Below are 7920 nucleotides of genomic sequence, written 5' to 3' on the forward strand. Positions count from 1 at the left end.
GTTCCTTGGGATTTCCTACACAGGTCATCATGGCATCTTCAAAGAACGACAATGTTATTACCTGCTTTCCAATCTGTTTCCCTTTCATTATTTTCTTTGCCTTAGTGTGCTGACTACGACTTCCAGGGTTACATATGTTGAGTAACAGTAGTGAGGGAGGACATCCTTGCCTTGCTCCTGATCTTAGAGGATAAGCATTCACTCTTTCATCATTAAATAATAATGCTAGCTATAAATTTTTGTAGATGTACTTGATAGGGTTGAGGTAAGCTCCTCCTCTATTTCTTGTTTTCTAAGACTTTCTTTTTTTCAGAGACAGGGTCTTACTCTGTTGCTTTGCCTGGAGTGCAGGGGTGTGATCATGGCTCGCTGCAGCCTCCAACTCCCAGGCTCAAGCGATCCTCCCATCTCAGCCTCCCAAGTAGCTGGGACCATAGGCATGCACCACCACCCACCTCTCCAACTAATTTTTTTTGGGGGGGTGGGGATGGAGTCTTGCTCTGTCACCCAGGCTGGAGTGCAGTCACGCGATCTCGACTCACTGCAACCTCTGCCTCCTGGGTTCAAGTGATTCTCCTGCCTCAGCCTCCCAAGTAGCTGGGACGATAGGCGTGTGCCACCACACCCAGCTAATTTTTTGTATTTTTAGTACAGACAGGGTTTCCCTGTGTTAGCCAGGATAGTCTCAATCTTCTGATCTCGTGATCCACCCGCCTCAGTCTCCCAAAGTGCTGGGATTACAGGTGTGAGCCACTGCACCCAGCTAATTTTATTTTTTTTTTAGATAGGGTCTTTTTACGTTGCACAGGCTGGTCCCAAACTTCTGGCCTCGAGTGATCCTCCCACTTCAGTGAGTTTCTTTTTTAAGTCATGAATGAGTTTTGAATTTGTTCAAGTGGTTTTTCTCCATCAATTGATATAATTATATGATTTTTCTTCTTTAGCCTGTTGATATGGTGGATTACACTGACTGATTTTGAATACCGGACCAGCCTTCTATTACCAGAATAAATCCCACTCAGTCATGGTGTATAATTTGTTTTGTGTGTTGTTGAATTCTACTTGTCAATACTTTGTTAAGGGTTTTTTCATTTATTGATGAGGGATATTGGTCTCTGGTATTCTTTTTTTTGTTTTTTTTTTGAGATGGAGTCTTGCTCTGTTGTCGGGTTGGTGTGCAGTGGCACGGTCTCGACTCACTGCAACCTCCACCTCCTGGGTTCAAGCGATTTTCCTGCCTCAGCCTCCCAAGTAGCTAGGATTACAGGCACTCACCACCACGCCCAGCTAATTTTTGCATTGTTAGTAGAGATGGTTTCACCATATTGGCCAGGCTGGTCTTGAATTCCTGCTCTTGTGATCCACCCGCCTCGGCCTCCCAAGGTGCTGGGAATACAGGCGTGAGCCACCGCACCCGGCCGGTCTGTAGTATTCTTTTGTTTTTGTTTTTTTGGAACTATTGTTACCAAAACACCAGGGGTTTGGTCTAGGCCTTGCTGCTTACCACACAAAAAGCCAATCACTAAGACAATAAGTATTGCAAAGGAAGAAGGCTTTAATTGGGTGCTGCAGCCAAGAAGATGGGGGAGCTCAGTTTCAAATCCATCTCCCTGACAGACTAAAACTATAGGTTTATATAACAGAGAAGAAATGTGACAGTGTGCAAGAATACAGGAACTAGAGAGGGGAAAGGAAGCAATCATGAGGAATGAGGGCTCCAGGCTTCTCATTGTCAGGATGTGGTGATCTGGTGACTTTCAGTTCTCTAATACTTTTTGAGAGGTCTGAAGTTCCTTTCCTGAGGAAGGAATTCATATAAAACAAATGTAAGCTTCAAGCTTTAAGAACAGAAAGGTCAATTTCTATGTTTATCCAAAAGAACAGTCTATGAGATTATTAGGTCAGTTTTACTATCATTGTCTGGTTTTTGTATCAGAGTAATGCTGACTTTATAAAATGAATTGAAAAATATCCCTTCCTCTTCTCTTTTGTGGAAGAGATTGAATAACCTTTGAACATTTTGTATAATTTTCTAGTGAAACCATCCGGGCCTGGAGATTTCTTTTTTGAATTCTATTTTCTAATAGTTCAGCCCTGAAATTAGCCTTTCAAATTATCTATTTTATATTGGGTGAGTTAGAGTACTGTGCTTTTTGAGAAGTTAGTCCATTTCATCTAAGTTATCAAGTTTATGTGTGTAGAGTTGTTTATAATATTCCCTTACTATCCTTTTGATGGCTCCTAACTTTTTGAAAAACAAAACAACCTGAGATTAACAATCTAGGTCATAAATACATGATTCTCTGATTGTTTTCCCAACAGAAATTCCAAATAATTAAATTACTGGGTAAAAAAATCTTTTTATACATATTGAAGTTTTCTTCCAGAAAGGTTGCATAAATTTATACTTTTACCTTCAGTGATAAGAGGGTTCTTTTTAATTTATTCTGGCAAACACAAGACAGTATTGTCTTTTCAACTTCATCAATTTGGTGGGAAAAAAAGACCTCTTTTTTGTTTTAATTTCTATTTTTATAAGTGAGGTAAACTTTTTATGAGTTTATTGATGATTTTTATTTTGTAGGTTGTATATTTCATGTCTTTTATTTTTCTATCAACATATCCATCTTCTTGTTTACTTATTTATTTATTTTGTTTGTTTGTTTTGAGATGGAGTTTTGATCTTGTTGCCCAGGCTGGAGTGCAGTGGTGTGATCTTGGTTCACTGCAACTTCTGCCTCCCAGGTTTGAGCAGTTGTTCCTGCCTCAGCCTTCTGAGTAGCTGGGATTACAGGCGCCCATCACCATGCCTGGCTAATTTTTGTAATTTTTTTTTTCTTTTTGAGACAGAGTCTCACTCTGTTGCCCAGGCTGGAGTGCAATGCTGCCGTCTCACTCACTGCAACTTCCGCCTCCCAGGGTTCAAGCAATTCTCATACTTCAGCCTCCTGAGTAGCTGGGATTACAGGCGTCCTCCACCACACCTGGCTAATTTTTGTATTTTTAGTAGAGACAGGGTTTCGCCATGTTGGCCAGGCTGGTCTCGAACTCCTGAACTCAGGTGATCCGCCCACCTTGACCTCCCAAAGTGCTGAGATTACAGATATGAGCCACCACACCCGGCCTATATTCATATTTCTATTCACAATATCTCCTACACAGTGTTTTCCTATTCTAAGGGGAGAAATCAGGCAGATGGCAGAAGACACAGGTCAGATCTCGGGAAGAGTTTCTATGGCCTCCAAACAAGCATTTATTGATTATAGACTTAGGGGTGGATATTACGAATGTGGGGAGATGTCCCACAAGGTTAGCTCCTGTGCTATCTAATACACCAAGCAGCTTGTCCATAACTTAGTTTAAATATATCCGTCAGGCTCCATGCCCACTTGCTGTAAAAGCAAGATTACTGAGTTAATCTTAGATTTTAAAATGGAAAACTGGGCCTCACAAAAGCAGTTGGAAAAGTTACCTGGAGATTGTTTCTAAGGCAGTCCCCAACTGTACCAAGCAAAGGACAATATGTACAAAGTCAGAGCTTCATTAACTCTTGATGATTGATTCATTCACTTACTTAATGCAAGACTTCAGGGGGCAGTAAGATGACTTTTTTGGATTGGTCTAATCAGATCCTCATTTCTTTTCCCTTCCCAGATTTTTGAAACATGAACCCTTCACTCTTCCTGGCTGCCTATTGCCTCAGCTGCTGTAACACGTGACCACAGTTTAGATGAACAATGGACCAAGTGGAAGGCAAAGCACAAGAGATTATATGGCATGGCTGGTGGCATCTGAAACTGTCCAGGGGAACCCCAGAGAGATGGACCTTGCTATTGGGATCATACGGCCAGAAAGTAGCTTCTAGAGGCCAGCTCTTACCAATAACCTAATGCAATAACTTAATAGCACCGATTATGAGCATGATATGGGCATACACCCTTGTTGTGTCTCAGCTTGGAGAACATCTCCCAGAGGTGTCAAGCCTTCCCCTGCCATGGTTACTCTTACATCTCTGTCTGAAGATTCACTTGGTTAGCATAGGCTGGGTTTTAATTAGAAATAAAGAGCATCAGTTACATGTTTGCCTTTAGAATGGAGAAGGATGGAGGAGAGCAATGTGGGAGAAGAACATGAAGATGATTGAGCAGCACAATCAGGAATACAGCCAAGGGAAACACAGCTTCACAGCAGCCATGAATGCCTTTGGAGATATGGTGATGTGGACTACTGAACTCTGTGCTTCCTCTCCTCAGTTTTTACCAAATCAATCTCTTGCTTTTTAACATTTTATTTACTTTTCCTTGAAGACTAATTAAGAATTCAGGCAGGTGATGAATGGTTTTCAATACCAGAAGCACAGGAAGGGGAAAGAGTTCCAGGAACGTCTGCTTCTTGAGATCCCCACATCTGTGGAATGGAGAAAGAAAGGCTATGTGAGTCCTGTGAAGGATTAGGTGAGACTGTGTTAGGTTCAGACCTCCCATCACCCCAGGAAAGCCAAGAAGCAATTGACATTTCTGCTATGCTAGACTGTGCTGCAACATGCAGTTCACTTTTTAAAGGAGTATTTAGATATATGAGCTGTTGTTAAAAGTCTTGCTGTGTGTGTGTGTGTGTGTATCAGCTTTTTTATTCTCTTTTCAGGGTCAGTGTAGCTCCTGTTGGGCTTTTAGTACAACTGGTATGCTGGAAGGGCAGATGTTCTGGAAAACAGGAAAATTTATCTCACTGAGTGAGCAGAATCTGGTAGCTCTGGGCCTCAAGGCAATGAGGGCTGCAATGGTGGCTTCATGGATACTTCCTTCCGGTACGTTCAGGAGAACAGAGGCCTGGACTCTGAGGCCTCCTATCCATATGAAGGAAAGGTAAATGGAGCTCCTTTTCTTGCTGCCATTCCTGCTTTGTTTTACTAGGACACTTTCAGAGATAACAGACACTTTTCAGAATTCCCATTTTAGATGGTGAAATCTCTATCTGCAAACTGTCAGTATTGTCATTATAAATTATAGCCTTTGCACAGTTCTGTGATTACATGGTTAACATGCAACTATTCTTGTTTCTATGTAACATGGAGAATATACAAACCATCCTACATATAATACATGTCTCCATTGTGAAAAATGTCTTATGGAAAGTAAACCTAGGGGTCTCACTGAAGAGAACTGAGCTAATTTTCAGTTTCAAATTAACTATTAATAATTACATTTCACTTCCTTGGATGATTTGTAAGAGTGTTGACTTGGAAATTCTATGCGTCCAAACTGCTGAGTGTTGTGGTTCTGACTCATGTTCCCCAGGAGAAGGATGGTAGTAATCAAGTCTCCTCCCTCTTTAACTTTAAAAGGTTAAAACCTGTAGGTACAATCCCAAGTATTCTATTGCTAATGACACTGGCTTTGTGGACATCCCTTCATGGGAGAAGGACCTGGAGAAGGCAGTGGCAACTGTGGGGCCCATCTCTGTTGCTGTTGATGCAAGCCATGTCTCCTTCCAGTTCTATAAAAAAGGTAAGCATCTTTCTTCATAGAAATTATTGCAGAAAAAAAGTAAACCACCATGACATACCAGCATGATGGACTGTATACACACAATAATCATACCTAATGCTTCCATTTGATATTACATTGAACGTATCTCCATGAATACATGTACTTCATAACTTTTTATAAATAGCTATGTTATGTATAGTATAGTTTAATTTACTTAAATATTCTCTAATTGTTGTATTCTTAGAATTTTTCCAAAGTTTTTTTTGTGATTAAATCTGAAAAGAGCTTTTTGATTCAAGGATTTTGGTGTTCTGTGCTATTTTTAAGATTGGTATTCTAGAGTAGAATTACAAGCTTAAAATGAGTGGTCTTTTATGCCTGTAAGAAAGATTTTTTATGAACGACTTATGCTAATTTCTATTTCTGCTAGTTGTGGACGAGAGCCTAATTCCCTAGCCTTGATAACAATAGATCTTGTTAAGCCCGATCTGGACTGTGTGCCATTTCACTGATTTTAGAGTTGCCTCCCTCCCTGTGGGTGACAGGGTGGGTTACTGTCAGGTGTCCTCGGGAACTTCTCACCCAGCCTTCATTTTATTCTCTCAGGAATTTATTTTGAGCCACGCTGTGACTCTGAAGGCCTGGATCATGCTATGCTGGTGGTTGGCTACGGCTATGAAGGAGCAGACTCGGATAACAAATATTGGCTGGTGAAGAACAGGTATAAATTGCCAGAAAGACTTATAGTTGAAATTCAAAAGGGAATCCTTTTTTGCAATCAATGTTTACATACCACAAGCCCTTAATCACATTTCTGAAATCCCAGAAGTCTTCATCCCCCTTAGGCAGAACACAGAATATTAATGATTGATTGTAACATCTAGATACTGTCACAAGCATGCTGGGGATATTAATATAGTATTTGTCCCATTGCATGTCTAAATTCTGAACGTTTTCTTAATTCTGAAGCATATCTGGCTGGAAAGACATCCTATCCTTTTTCTGTTTCTGATTTTGCAGTTCTGTGAAAAGTCACAGTTTTGGGTCTGGGATCGAAGTGATATGCAGGTTTTGACTCAAGAATTTATAAGGGATGAACAGGAACATCAGCATCTCCTGTTTCTTTATGTTAAGCCTGTGGCTTCTGGCACACTGTTTAAGTTAATAACCCAACGTGCTTTATCCTGCCTCTGAAATGGAAAACCTGCTCTCCTTTCAGCTGGGGTAAAAACTGGGGCATGGATGGCTACGTAAAGATGGCCAAAGACCGGAGGAACAACTGTGGAATCACCACAGCAGCCAGCTACCCAACTGTGTGAGCTGTTGGATGGTGATGAGGAAGGACTCGACTGAGGATGGCACATCCAGAGGAAGACTTGATCTTCAATCTACCAGCCCCTGCTGTGTGAAATGCACACTTCAATCATTGAAGATCCAGGTGTGATTGGAATTCTGTGATATTTTCACACTAGTAAATATTACCTCTATTTTAATTACTGCTATAAACATGTTTGTATTATTGATTTACTTACTTTGTATTTTCATTTTAAAAGGATATATACATTTTTACCTGTTTAAATAAAATGTAATTTCAAATGCACTGGTGGGGCTTCTTTGTTTTGATGCACTGACTTTTTTGTGTAGTTGTATTAGTCTGTTTTCGCGCTGCTGATAAAGACATACTCAAGACTGGGCAATTTACAAAAGAAAGAGGTTTAATGGACTCACAGTTCCACACGGCAGGGGAGGCCTCACAATCATGGTGGAAGGTGAAAGGCACATCTCACATGGCAGCAGAAAAGAAAAGAAAATGAGAGTCAAGCGAAAGGGGTTTCCCCTTATAAAACCATCAGATCTCATGAGACTTATTCACTATCATGAGAACAGCATGGGAATGACCTGCCCCCATGATTCAATTACCTCCCATCAGGTCCCTCTCACAACATGTGGGAATTGTGGGAGCTAAAATTCAAGATGAGATTTGGCTGGAACACAGCCAAACCATATCAGTAGTCAAGCATGAAACTGGGCTCTAAGCCATACCGGCTCTGCCAGTGGTTCACCAGGAGGAACAGTGGGTGGCCTTCTGGCTCTTCTAGTAACAAATGTGCAGATCTCATGTCAGCTGCACAGTGGTTGTGTCTGACCCAACTCTTGATTGAAGCAAAACATGACAAATGATCTATAAGGACAAAGGAAAATTGTTTTAATAAAGAAAAAATTCACATTTTTCTTTAAAGTGATCAGACATACATGTAATTTCAATGCTGAAAAAGAGCCTTAGAGATCATGTTTATCTCACCCATGGTGGTTGCAACCCAGTCAAGTTACAGGGCAAAGCTATCAGGGCCAGTTTCTGGAGCATCTTCCCCAGCTGCTGGTGAAGACCCCATGGCCACTTTGCAGTTGAGGTGAGACAAAGCACTAGTGC

At 41.0% G+C, this 7920-nt stretch overlaps 1 pseudogene; it reads left to right on the forward strand.

Annotated features, from left to right (window-relative positions):
* The first annotated feature begins 3665 nt into the window (after positions 1-3665).
* On the forward strand, positions 3666-6808 carry LOC129044605 (procathepsin L-like; annotated as a pseudogene).
* Positions 6809-7920: the final 1112 nt, after the last annotated feature.

The sequence above is a fragment of the Pongo pygmaeus genome, chromosome 13, assembly GCF_028885625.2.
Source record: "Pongo pygmaeus isolate AG05252 chromosome 13, NHGRI_mPonPyg2-v2.0_pri, whole genome shotgun sequence".
Taxonomy (NCBI): domain Eukaryota; kingdom Metazoa; phylum Chordata; class Mammalia; order Primates; family Hominidae; genus Pongo; species Pongo pygmaeus.